At 50.2% G+C, this 13264-nt stretch overlaps 1 pseudogene; it reads right to left on the bottom strand.

Moving 5' to 3' along the window:
• Positions 1–7353: 7353 nt before the first annotated feature.
• LOC101048949 (large ribosomal subunit protein eL8 pseudogene) lies at positions 7354–8139 on the bottom strand (annotated as a pseudogene).
• Between the last annotated feature and the right edge of the window lie 5125 nt (positions 8140–13264).

Below are 13264 nucleotides of genomic sequence, written 5' to 3'. Positions count from 1 at the left end.
CCCCTTAGCCTCCTCTTATAAAGAGGAGACAAATAAGACAAATAAAGAATTCAAGGCCTTGTCCTGGGGCTGTCAGCTGCTCTTCTGGTGCCCTGGGGATGAGAAGGGTTCTGGGGGGAAGACTGTCCCCTCCCGCAGATGTTTCCAAGAGGCAGCTCAGCATGAGAGAGACAAGCGGAGATCCCAGTTCCAGGAACGCCCAGCCAGTGTGTCACCTGTTAATCGGAGTTGGCAGGACCAGGCCAGCCCTTTCTCCCCTGTCCCCCCACCATGATGGACTGAGGTCTGGCTGTTGAGGGAAGGACAGATGAGGTGACAGACACACAGACTTTTGCAGGCATTTGGAGTGACTGCTTCTCTGGCAGTTCACTTCTCAACCTGCACTTCACCCAGAAGTTGAAGGACCATCTCATAGATGCATAAGGAGTTTGGCGTTGAAGAGAGTTGGGCTAGAGAGCATCGTGGAGCCACGGGACTCCTGTAGGTTTGAGACTCTGGCTCAGGGGAGTGTGGCAGGAACTCTCCACCCGCAGGCTCCAGGCTGTGTGATCCGTGGCTGAGGACCCAGACCTTTAGACTTGAGGCAGCCTGCAGGGGTCCCATTTCAGGCAAGACCCCGAATCCACAGCCCCACAGCTCTGCCTTGGACCGGAAGATTCCAAACAATATAAACTACTAGTAATGTTGATAGAATATTAGTAATTTGCAAAGAAAAATATTCCCTGGGTCTGGATGAAGCAGTTGAATTGTAATGGCGCCTGTGGACATCATGGGGTCAGGCGCTGTCGCCTTCAAGCTTTCCCTCTGCCGAGAGGTGACAACCCTGGCACCCTGGGGTGCCCTCCTTAGTGAGCCCGGAAACAAATACGGCAGCATGAGGGTGGTCAGGAAAGAGAAAAAGAGCAAAGAATAGATACAAATGTGATAGGGTACCCCGGTCTTCCATTAGAGAGAACTGGTCATTTTACCAGAAGACCTGAGCCAACTCTCTTCTAAGGTCAGTGAGAGCAGGAAGAGCAGGACAGAGATTGGCCAGAGGTTGCCCAGTGCCCCAAGGCACCCCTGGGACTTGATGGCTGTCAGCATAAGTGTATGAATCAGAATAGCCCTGTGGAGGCTAGGCTCACACCTAAAATCCCAGCGTTTTTGAAGGTGGAGGAGGATCACTTGAGGACAGGAGTACGAGAACAGCCCGGGCAACATGGTGAAACCCCGTCTCTACAAAAAGTACAAAAATTAGCCGGGTGTGGTGGTGTGCACCTGCAGTCCCAGCTGCTCGGGAAGCTCAGGTGGGAGGATTGCCTGAGCCCAGGAGGTCAAGGCTGCAGTGGTTGGCGATTGTGCCACTGCACTCCAGCCTGAGCAACAGAGCGAGGCCCCATCTCAAAAAAAAAAAAAAAAAAAGCACTGGGCATCTGGCCTGTGCCCATCTAGGGCGAGGATAACTGGTTTCAGGTCCTGTGACAATCTGCCCATTTTGCCATTCATCAGTTCATCATCCAACCCAACAGATGCCTTTTGAACACCTGGTACATCCCCAGCACTGTGCTAGCACAGGGGGGTGATGGTGAACAAGAGACGAGGTTCCTGGCCTCATGGAGCTTACAGTCCCGCTTGCCTTACACGGACTCGCCGAGCCGTCATCTCGGGTGATGCCTGAGCTTCCCATTTCACAAGGCAGGTAAAAGCATGCAGAAGAGCTTGTCATGAGCAGATGGCCCCAGCTCACTCCCCGCCTCCCACACGCCTGTGTTTTGTGTCTGCCCCTCTCCTATTCTTTGGATGAACATTTCACTCCCTGGCTCAGGCCAGCCCCTCCCCCTGCACCATCCATCCCATGACCTCCTGGCTACTCAAGGACATCACTCCAGCGTGTCCCTTCTCTCTCTTGCACCATCCGTCTTCTCCTCTCTGTGGGGTCTCTCCTAGCAGCATGCCACCATGCTATCATTTCTCCCGTGTAAAGACACCTGCTCTTGACCCCACCTCCGCCCCAAGGAGAACGGCGCCAGTTCTTACTGCTTTACAGAATGGCTGTCTGGGATCATCATCTCCAAATGCTGTCCTCCCATTCTCCCGTGAATGCACCGCAGTCACACTGTCATCCCTGACACTGTTCTTGTCAAGGTCACCAATGTCCTCGTTTTGCTACATGCAGTGGGCATCTCTTGGTCCTCATCTTGCCCAGCTGGCAGCATCGTTCGATGTGGCTGGTTCCTCCCTCCACACTGAACACTTTCTTCACATCCACCTTGCTTTCCTTCGCCTTCTGGTAGCTACCTCTCAGTCTCTTTTGCCATCTTCTCTTCGGATTCCTGCAAAGGAATTACAAAGAACAAGGCTCAATCCTTGAAACTCTCCATTACTCATCTTTAAATGAGACTTCCATGCTGACTCCCAGAGTTATGTGTGCGGAGAATCCATTGCCTGTAAGACATCCTGTCTGGCAGGTAACAGACGTTTCATCCACAGCCGAGCTCCTGCCCACCCCGCCCACACACAGACCCTTCTTGTCCAGATTTCCCATCTCAGTCAATGGCGAGTCCAAAAATCCTCTGTGTCCTCTTTGATTCTTCTCTTAGGCTCTACCTCCCTTCACCTGAGGCACCGAATCCTGCGAGCGCTTCCAAATCAGACGCTTCTCATCACGATTCTTGTCATCCCCTCGTCCAACCCCCCGTTGGCTCTTGGCTGGAGTACTACGAGCCTCCCAGCTGGTTCTCCCTGACCTCATCATGTCCCAGTAAGTTCCCACCCTGCCTCCAGACTCTCCTCCACACAGCTTCCCGAGCAATCCTTTCAAAAAGTGAGTCAGAGCCCCTCTTCTCCCTCCTGCCTCACTCTGTCAGCCACGCTCATTCCAAAGGACTGTGTGGCACTTGTCCCTGCTCTCTCTGTTCTCTCACGGCGCTCCTCTGTGCCTCCTCACGTCACTCTCTCCTGCCTCAGGACATTTGGACTCACTGTTTCTTCTGCTCGGAACTCTTTCCCTCCAAGCCTTCACTCAAGAGTCACCTTAGTGATGCCTCCTTCCCTGGCCGTCCTATTTCAAATTACAACCCATTCAATACACATTCCTCCTCCTCCATCCTTGCTCTGCTTCCTGCATTTGACCTGTCATTCTTTAATCCAGTGGCATTCCAATTCAGTGGTGGCCAGGGGCAGGACCTGCCCTGGGTCCAGGTAAAAGGAGATGCGTCATCTGCAGAGAATGTTGAAATGGTCGTGAAATAATCTCAAAGTGGGTTTGCTCTTCATGAGCCCCACACACCAGCAACTCTAAATTCTATTATCAGTACACCTTCCTGCCAGGGCGGGCTGCCTACATCGATTCGCCTCTGTTTTAATACACCGTGTGTTTCCCTTGTTTGTTTTGCTTATTGTTCATTTCCCTGTCAAGGTCTGCCCTTGGCGGTACTAGAATGTAAGCTCCTTGAGGGCAGAATGTTTTGTGTGTTTTGTTCACCACTGTGTCCCTCGTATCTGCCTCATGTGCTCAGTAAGCTTTAGCTGAATGAATGAAGCGGAGGGTGCTGGAGTTCCCTTAGTTGGGGTTACCAGGAGGGCTTCCTGGATGAATTGGTGTCTATGTTGCCTGTCCTTAGAGCGGAGGAAGGTACTGAAGGCAGAAGGAACAGCAGGTGCAAAAGCAACTCGACTCTCAGCGTCATCCGCTAAGAGTAGGAATCAGAATGGGGTGTTTTTCACCAGAATTGACCCTTGAAAATGTCAGCGTTTAGTACATGAATGTGTTCCTTTATTACTAGCTGGTGGAGAGTCCTTGTTGACATTTTGCAGAGGTCTGGCTGTCACTTTTAATCAGAATGGCTAGTCCCTACTCCTGCTGAAGCGCTTCAGGCCTGGTGGGGGCGGCATGGGGGGTTGTGGTAGGGGGAAGAGCAGGCCTTCAACACACTGTTAGAACTTTACTTATCCTCTTGCTTGAAGTGTGGAAGCTGGGAAATCGTTCAGGAGGCTGTGGTTACAGTCCCAGACAGGGTCCTTGAGAGCAAGGAGCCATTCCCAATGCCGCCTCCTCCGCAGGGAAGCCTTCCCTGCTTTCTCTTCCCTCTTCTGGGAAGAGTTTGTACCTTCCGCCTTTTGGCTCTCTGTTTATTTCTTGAATTTAACACTTACAACATGGTACCATCTTTATTTCTTCCACGTTTGCATCTTCTACTGAATGTGACTTAAAGAACAGAAAGCACAGAGCCCGGCACGTTGGAGGAAATCAAGTATGTGTTTGCTAAAGGCATAAAAACAAAACAGAACAGATATCATGTACAGGGCTATGCCAGTGTCAGAGAGGGTAAGTTACTTCGATGATGCTTCTGAATGCTACTCATAATAGTGAGGGTGACTAGTCCATAGTTACAAAGAGTACAGAAGATAGAGAATATGCTTTTTTCTGTAAGGTGATGTGTCTCTTAACTTTGTTCCTTAAAGCTCTCAATATCACCCACAATTATTCAAGCATTATCAATGTCAAGGGCCTATTTAAGCACCAAATATGTTATAGCTTCCCCCAAAATGGTGAATTATTAGACTGAAAGCCAGCATTTAAAATAACAAAGTGGCTGGGTGTGGTGGCTCACGCCTATAATTCCAGCAGTTTGGAAGACTGAGGCGGGTGGATCACGAGGTCAGGAGTTCAAGACCGGCCTGGCCAATATGGTTAAATTCTGTCTCTATTAAAAATACAAAAATTAGCTGGGCGTGGTGGTGTGCGCCTGTAGTCCCAGCTACTCGGGAGGCTGTGGCAGAAGAATCACTTGAACCTAGGAGGTGGAGGCTGCACTGAGCCAAGATCGTGCCACTGCACTCCAGCCTGGGTGACACAGCGAGACTCTGTCTCAAATAAATAGATAAATAGAGTGATGTTAACTGCAACCCTGCTTTTATATACACGCTACATGTGAGATGTGGAGGAAGCTCACAGGCCAGTGTACTGGTGAGCTAGTTCAAAATCAGAGTTCAGAAACAGTTCAGTTAATATTGAAGCGTCGAGTGAAGAGAGGAGGTTGGACAAACTTAATTTTGAAACTTTCATAGAGTTTTTAAAAAGCAAAACTCTAGACTTAAAATGGACTGTATTATTACATGCAATGCATGTGAATATTAAACGTATGTTACGTTTTTCATTGAGCAGATGTCTCTCCAGACTTTGAATACCACCACCGATAAATATTTGCATATTCTCCCCTCTCCCCAAAGCATGCCTCCCGCACACAAGTACCCTGACTCTGAGACCCTGTTGCTCTAGGTTAAACCAGTTCTTCCAAAAGCAGCCCATAGGATTCCGCTCCAGCCAGAGCAAGGCTCTTGGCTCATTTCGCTGCCTCTGGCTGACCGAACCGGGCTGGGAATCTCGTTATGGAAGCTTTCCGCCTCCTTCCCAAGCCAGCTCTCTAGCGGAGGCCAAGATTGCGTCATCCGTCCTGGGCCTCATCCCGCCTCGCCTGAGGCCGGCTCACCTAATGTGTTTCGGGAGCGTTCCTGCAGCCGAGCTGTCAGTTGCTCCCTCAGCCCAGATGCGGAAGAAACCTGTGCCGCACGTTTTCCTCCAGAAGACGGCAGCTGGCTTCCCGGCGCCCCCAGGAAGGCGTCACTTCACGTAGGACAGACTGGGTGTGGGCCACGAGGTGTAGGAGGCTTTGGGAGAAGGAAGGACCTTTCTCGGGAGTGACATGATCGAATCTGGGAACACGGCGAGTCGAGCGACTGCAGGAACGCGGGGCCAGGCTGCGGCTCCGCCCCTTCCTCACCCTTGAGGACACGTGCCCGCACACAGCGGCCCGGGGCCTCTACATCTCTTTGGGAGTTTAAGCTCTATTTTAGTCTCAACTAGCAGTTTTTCTCACTGGTAGATCTGAGTTCTCAGACTATTCAATGGGTTCTGTTTCTTTTTATAATAAATAAAAAAAATTTACAGTTAATTCATGATCACTATGAAAAAAATAGGCAGGACATGTAAATAAAAGGTTTAAGCAGGACGGGTGAGAAAAAAAAAAAAATATATATATATATATAAAACCATCAGATTTCGCAAAAAAAGAAAAGAAAAAAAATAGGCCGGGTGTGGTGGCTCAAGCCTGTAATCCCAGTGCTTTGGGAATCCTCTGGGTAGGCACCAATGAGGGCAGCATTTTTTTTTTTTTTTTTAGATGGAGTCTCGCTCCGTCACCCAGGCTGGAATACAGTACCACAATCTTGGCTCACTGCAACCTCCATCTCCTGGGCTCAAACGATTTCCTGCCTCCGCCTCCTGAGTAGCTGGGATTATAGGTACGTGCCACCATGCCTGGCTAATTTTTGTATTTTTAGTAGAGATGGGGTTTTGGCATCTTCTCCAGGCTGGTCTTGATCTCCTGACCTCGTGATCCAGCTGCCTTGGCCTCCCAAAGTGCTGGAATTACAGACACAAGCCACTGCGCCCGGCCAAGGTCAGCCTTTAACTAACCTGGGGTGCCACCGAGGAGCTGGAGTGTGAGCTCTTTGGCCTATGGGAAGTTCCCCTGGGAGGCTGCACTCTTATTCTACTGGTGCATGTTCTGCCGCCCACTTCCTGTGGACACTGGCAAGATCCTCTGTGAGCAACAGAGTATGGCCTGTTTCCACATGGAACTGCCCTCCCAGCCACCCAGGGAAATCTGTCTATTCCAATTACCTCCTGGCTTCCCACAGCGTGGCCCATTAGCCTTGTCTGGGTGTCTTATCCATCAGGATTGATCGATGTGCAGTGCCTGCCAGGGGCCTTGCCGCAGGCTTTGAAGGTCCCTCTGCAGAGGAGCGGGGGCGCATGGAGGAGGCTTTCTCCCAGTGGAGGTGCATGTGTTATCATTTGCCTAGCTTGTGTCTGCCCCGCTGCAGACTTCATCGCTTCAGAGCACTTTCTAAAATTTTAAAAGAGACTGGGTCTCTTTTGTTGCCCAGGCTAGAGTACAGTGATGTGATCATAGTTCACTGCGGTGAACTCCTGGACTCAAGCAATTCCCCTGTCTCAGCCTGAGTAGCTACGACTACAGGTGTGCACCACCATGCCTGGCTAATTTATTTTATTTTTTAGAGATGAAATCTTGCTGTTTCCCAGACTGTGCTTGAACTTCTGGCCTCAAGCAATCTTCCTGCCTCAGCCCCCAGAGTAGCTGGGATTATAGAGGGGAGCCACCTTGTCTGGCCCAGAAGCACTTTTCAAAGCCTATGACATTGGATGCTATCGGTTCCGTGTGATAATGACACTGTAATTATGATTTAAGCAGCACCTACTAGAAAGGGGTGTGTCTCACACATTATTGGTCACTCTTTTTTTTTTTGAAGGAAAATTTGCATTATTTTATAGAAAACAGTGTACATTTAACCCAGTTTCGTGGCAAGTTCTTTAGCCTTTGCCTTTTCGGGCTTGGTGATGCGAGCCACAGACTTGGGACCCAGGACATTGCCTCCCCAGTGACGGCGGATCTCATCATATCGGTCATTGTAGTTGGTGCGGATAGCTTCCACCAGCTTAGCCAAAGCACCTTTGTCTTCCGAGTTCACGTGTGTGAAGATGACAGTGGCGTGGGTATTCCTGTGGACTAGATGTCCCAGTCTTGCCTTCCCCTTGATAATGCAGTAAGGGACTCCCATTTTACGACACAGGGCAGGCAAGAAGACAATGAGCTCAACAGGGTCCACGTCGTGTGCTGTCACCACCAGCTGAGCTTTCTTGTTCTCCACCAAGGTGGTGACGGTGTTAACTCCTGCTTGAAGGACAGGTGGTCTCTTAGTGGGGATGTTCCCTTTGCCAGCTGCTTTCTTCTCAGCCCGGGCCAACAGCCTCTGCTTCTTTTCTTTCTTCGTCTCTGGTCTATACTTGTGGGCCAGCTTAAGCAGCTGAGTAGCTGTTTGGCGGCCCAGGGCCTGGTGAACTGGTTAATTGCAGGGGGCACTTTCAGTTGCGCTCTGCCGCTGCAACCTGATATAGCGGGGCCATTTCACAAAGCGGGTGAGGTCTCTTTTGGGCTGGATGTCTTGTCCAATGCCAAAATTTTTAGGCCTTTTCTCAAATAGTGGATTCATCACTTTCTTGGCTTCCTGCTTCTTCATGACAGCAGGGGCCGGAGCCACCTTCTTCCCCTTGGCTTTCTTTCCTTTCGGCATCTTGGGCGTCGGGAAGAGAGAGCTATTGATCACTCTTAAAACTGCCTAGTTCCAAGTGGTGGCTCGCTTCTGTAATCCCAGCACTTTGGGAGGCTGAGGCAGGGGATCACCTGAGATCAGGAGTTCAAGACCAGCCTGACCAACATGGCGAAACCCTTCTCTAATAAAAATACAAAAATTAGTTGGGCATGGTGGCATGCACCTGTAGTCCCAGCTACTTGGGAGGCTGAGGCAGGAAAATCACTTGAATCTGGGAGACAGAGGTTGCAGTGAGCTGAGATTTCACCACTACACTCCAGTGGCACACACCTGTAATCCCAGCACTTTGGGAGGCTGAGGTGGGTGAATCATGAGGTCAGGAGTTCGAAACCAGCCTGGCCAACATGGTGAAACCCTGTCTCTACTAAAAATACAAAAAATTAGCTAGGTGTAGTGGCGGGCACCTATAATCCCAGCTACTCGGGAGGCTGAGGCAGGAGAATAGCTTGAACCCGGGACGCAGAGGTTGCAGTGAGCCAAGATTGCACCATTGTACTCCGGCCTGGGCGACAGAGTGAGACTCCGTCTCAAACAAAAAACCTGCCTAGCTCCGTATTGTCCAACAAGAGGCTCAGAGAATATATTTGAGGTCACACACGTGTGTATTTCACGTCTAAAACCACTCCTGACCCTCGGATGGCCCACTCCGCGCTGTGGTCAGTTTGGTCTGTTCAGCCGCAGAAAAGGCTCACCACCGCCAGGCAGGCTCGGATCCTGGTCCCTCGCTGTGGCGGCTTAGGTTAGATCTTCTCTCAAACTCAGGCTGCCAGGGGGTCCCCACCGGGAAAGGAACGCGGCAGGGCGTGGGGCAGGTCCGGAGGGGCCCGGGCCGGGTGGATCTCGGTGCTTTGCTTCCTTTACTTGGCAGGCGGGAACAGTCCTGCGGGGCGTGGGCGTGGGTGTGGGCGCAGCAGGGGCCCGGGGCTGGAGAGGAGGGGACCGAGGGGGCAGGAGGGGAAGGGCCGGGAGGAGCCAGCAAGCTGGCGGCGGCGGCCTTGAGCCACTGACTGGCCGGGGCTGGTTGTGGCCGCGGCTGTGGCGACGAGGGGCGGGCCCGCTGATGTGGCCGATGAGCGGGTAATGAAGCCCGGCGCCTGGGCCCCCTTTGTTCCCGGAGAACTATTTAAAAAGCCCCCTCCTCAGTCCCCGTGCAGGGCGAGTGGGGACAATGGCCGGAGTCGCAGTGGGCAGAGCGGAACGCCCCCTTTAAAGAGGCCTTTCCAGCCGCGCGACCCGGGCTTGGAGGCTCCAAGCGCCGCGAGGGCCCGGGCACTGCGCGCACGGCGCGCGCCGCCCTTCGGGGCCAAGAGGCCAACGGTGAAACGACAAAGTTTTTTTTTTTTTTTTTGGAAAGAAATCTCGCCATTGCAATTGCCGGGACTGGGTAAATCGCTCGGGCCGCGTGGGTCCTTGGCAGATGGCAGAGGCAGCTTCCCAGTCCCCCACCTGGCACCAGAGGGACGGGGCGCGCACCCAACTGTGGCACGCATCGCCGAATTTTCCTGAATGCCGCTGTGGCACATTCCTGGCCTTTGCAATTATTAGGAAATGAGAGGATCTTTTTTCCTTTCACTCTCCCCCTCCCCCTCCCTTCGTTTTTCTTCCAGGCACGGAATTATCTACTTTAGCAGTTCAAAAGACATTCCATTCCCATGACAAAAACAGAAAGGGGTGATGTCGGCGTACTGTAGCCCTCTTTCTTAGGGGGAGACTTGAGCAATAAATCATAATGAATGAAAATTTAAAACAGCATTTATTTAACCTTTAATCGTATACCTTGCTTATTTTCAGAGCGTCACTAACAGCTTTGTTTTTCACATTCCCCAGCAAGGATCCAACCCAGACTTTGAGCAGACATTAGTGAATTTTATTCCTTTCATATATTCCTAAAAAAAAAAAAAAAAAAAACCAAAAAATTGGTTGAGGGGATTCGTGTTCAACTCCCTCTCAGCTCTAAAATGCTTCAAGTCTATCACTGAACAAAGGCTGATAGGAGATTTTAAAACAGAACGGAAAACTATCATCATGGTAAATATCTATTTGTATCTGTTTTTTGTTTTGGAATTTGAAATGGAATCTTGCTCTGCCACCCAGGCTGGAGTGCAGTGGTGCAGTCTCAGCTCACTGCAGCCTCCTCCTCCTGGGTTCAAGCGATTCTCCTGCCTCAGCCTCCCAAGTAACTGAGATTACAGGCATCCACCACCACACACGGCTCCTTTTTTTTTTTTTTTTTTTTTTTTCCAGTAGAGACGGGATTTCAACACTTTGTCCAGGCCAGTCTCGAACTCCTGACCTCACTCAGGTGATCTGCCAGCCTCAGCCTCCCAAAGTGCTGGGATTACAGGCATGAGCCACTGCATCTGGTTCTACTTATATCTTCTATTTAGCACTCTCCTTTTTGGCTCGGACCCCACCTATCTCTTTTCCAGAGGCAGTGACATACACAGGTATCCACATTAGCTCACTCAAGACGGGCCTACGCTAGTGAACGCCAGAGGATCTGGAAGCGGTTGATCAAAAATACTCTCAATCATGTATCATCCAACAGGAGACACCGAAGTGGACAAAAATGAAAGGTCAGGGGGATTTTTTTTCCCCGAGAGAACGGAATATTCTAAGAGTTTGAACACCTTTTAACAGTCTTGGCCTTTCATCCCTAAATGTGTTGCAATTTACAGCTGTGCTTGAGTATGGGAGAATATCTTAGGTCATCGTTTTCAGAAGGGTCAATTTCAGCTTTTCAAAGTGTGACTCTGGTATGTTCCATTGCACAGGTATTTTTCACAGTTCCCTAGGCCTGATGGGTCTGAGAGTATTTAAGGCTGCCAGGGAGAGGAGCCCCGAGCCAGGCGACTCCTGGCTTGTGCAGGAAGCACAGTGGAAGGACAATGGGGCAATTAGTAGCAAAGCCTGCCGTCTCCCTGGGAGAGGTTAAGGAGGAGAGCACACGGCCTTTGAGCTACCGTGTCATCTGTTCTGGGGCTTAATCAAGTTATCATATCACCCCAGTGTCTCCGGCTTCTATCCACCGATTTGAATGAAGACAAAAATTTGCAGACAAATTTCTAGCAGCAGGAAGTTGGTGCTCTCCTGTGAGGCTGGATGAAAAGCACCTGTAACCTTGCCGGCCTCCATCTAGCTCCTGCTGGGAGCTGCTTCAGGCAGCAGCCTGCTGGCTTCATAGCTGGCCTGTCAGTGGAAGCTGGGCTGGGGGGAGGATGCTATAATGTGTTTCAAGAGGATGGCCTGTAGCAGGCTCAGCTGTGGCTAGGATGGCACAATGTGGCCAGCTCCCCGAGAATGGGTAGGCGGACACTGTCATCTTCCTTTTGATATTGGCCTGGAATCACATTTAAGTTAAGACAGAGCTGGCATGCAACAATCCTCGTGATGGTTTGAAGGGAAAACTGTTTCTCTCTCTGGAGGGAGGGTAAGAGTCAAGGAGCTCTCCCACACTGCTATCAAGGCCAGACCTCTAGTCCTCTCTGGGCTGAAGTTTCCTCCTTGGTGAAGCTCAGGGATGTCGTAATTTGTGTGTAATCTGCAGGGTAGAAGAGAAAGGAAGTTTGATGTCGTAGATTGAGCACCGGTTGGGAGTCATAAGCATGTTCTAGATCTAGCTCTATGACTTGGGGAAGTGGCTTAGCCACTTTTTCTCTTGGTGATTTCACGTATAAGATGAGGATAATGAACCGGGCTGTTGCCTACTTCACAGGTTATGAAGCAAGGAGATGAAAAATGTCAATCAGTCAATGAAAAAAACTTTAAAACCACATTATTAGTGCCTCTAAAGCCCTGCCAGCATCAACGCCCTATGATTCAACATCACAAAGATGGCTGGAGAAGAAGAGAGTTATTAATTAGCATTACTGTAAAAGCATTCCATCCTGAGAATAGGTTCATCATGGAATGTGAATTTCATAGTCATTAGCAGAAAAAGCCAGAGGGTATGATTTCTAGCACTCTCTGGCGGTTTGTTGATCTGATCAAAATCAACTTTTCTGGAGTTCACAGAAAATGAGACTTTTTGACATTCTGCTGAAAGGCTCATATCCCAAAAAGCTAGATGGAGACCTGGTCAATAAATCATTCCTCCTCTGACCCCTGACCTTCACACTGTTATGTTCTTCAGCCACTGTGACAGGGGATATCGACCCTAAACCTAGTTGGTAACCCCAGCCTATTTCCTCATCTATCACATGGTGTACATTTTCTCTGCCTCCCTCATTTGTGGGAGCATGGGTAGAAGAGTCTGGCCAACAGGTGAGAACATGTTTTGAAAGCATGAGGTGCTGGATAGGTTTACACTTTAATACATACTCCTAAAGGATCATTATTGCCCATTTAACTGGAACTTAAATGAATACATTGGGAAAATTTTGCAGCTTTGTGGACTTGACGGTACAGATCCAACGTCATGGATGATGTGGCTCAAAGCAGGTTTCTTTATGCTGAGTTATCACCTAGCCGCTGGCTCTGAATGAGTATGTATAGGGTACCCTGCTGTTCTCCTCAGAGGCTGGCCCAGTAGGCATAAGCAGGACTGGAAGACTGATTCCCAAACACAGACACCATCAGACAGCAAACAGCTAAACCAGGGACCAAATGCTCCGCATTGCTTCTTTTCCCATTTGTTTGCCCCTAAGCACCAGCCCCGCCAAAATACCCATGAGTCCTCCAAACGCCACAGGAGGCACTGCTGAGATTTTCCCTTTGCCGTTTCCTCTGCCACATCTCTCCACCGTCTCTGCTTATTTAATTTGTCTCATCCTGGCTGGGCACAGTGACTCATTCCTGCAATCCCAGCACTTTGAGAAGCCAAGGTGGAAGGATTGCTTGAGCCCAGGAGTTTGAGACCAGCCTGAACCACATGGTGAGATCCCATCTCTACAAAAAATAAAAAAACTTAGCGGGGCATGGTAGTGTGTCTGTAGTCCTAGTTACTAGGGAGGCTAGGGTGGGAGGATTGCTTAAACCCAGGAGTTTGAGGCTGCAGTGAGCTGTGATTGCGCCACTGCACTCCAGCCTGGGAGACAGAGCGAAACCCTGTCTTAAAAAAAAAAAAAAAGTCTCATCTTTCAAGGTC

The sequence above is a fragment of the Saimiri boliviensis genome, chromosome 8 (genome assembly GCF_048565385.1).
Source record: "Saimiri boliviensis isolate mSaiBol1 chromosome 8, mSaiBol1.pri, whole genome shotgun sequence".
Classification (NCBI taxonomy): Eukaryota; Metazoa; Chordata; class Mammalia; order Primates; family Cebidae; genus Saimiri; species Saimiri boliviensis.
The sequence above is the reverse complement of the archived record's forward strand: the minus strand, read 5'-3'. Positions and strand labels throughout refer to the sequence as shown.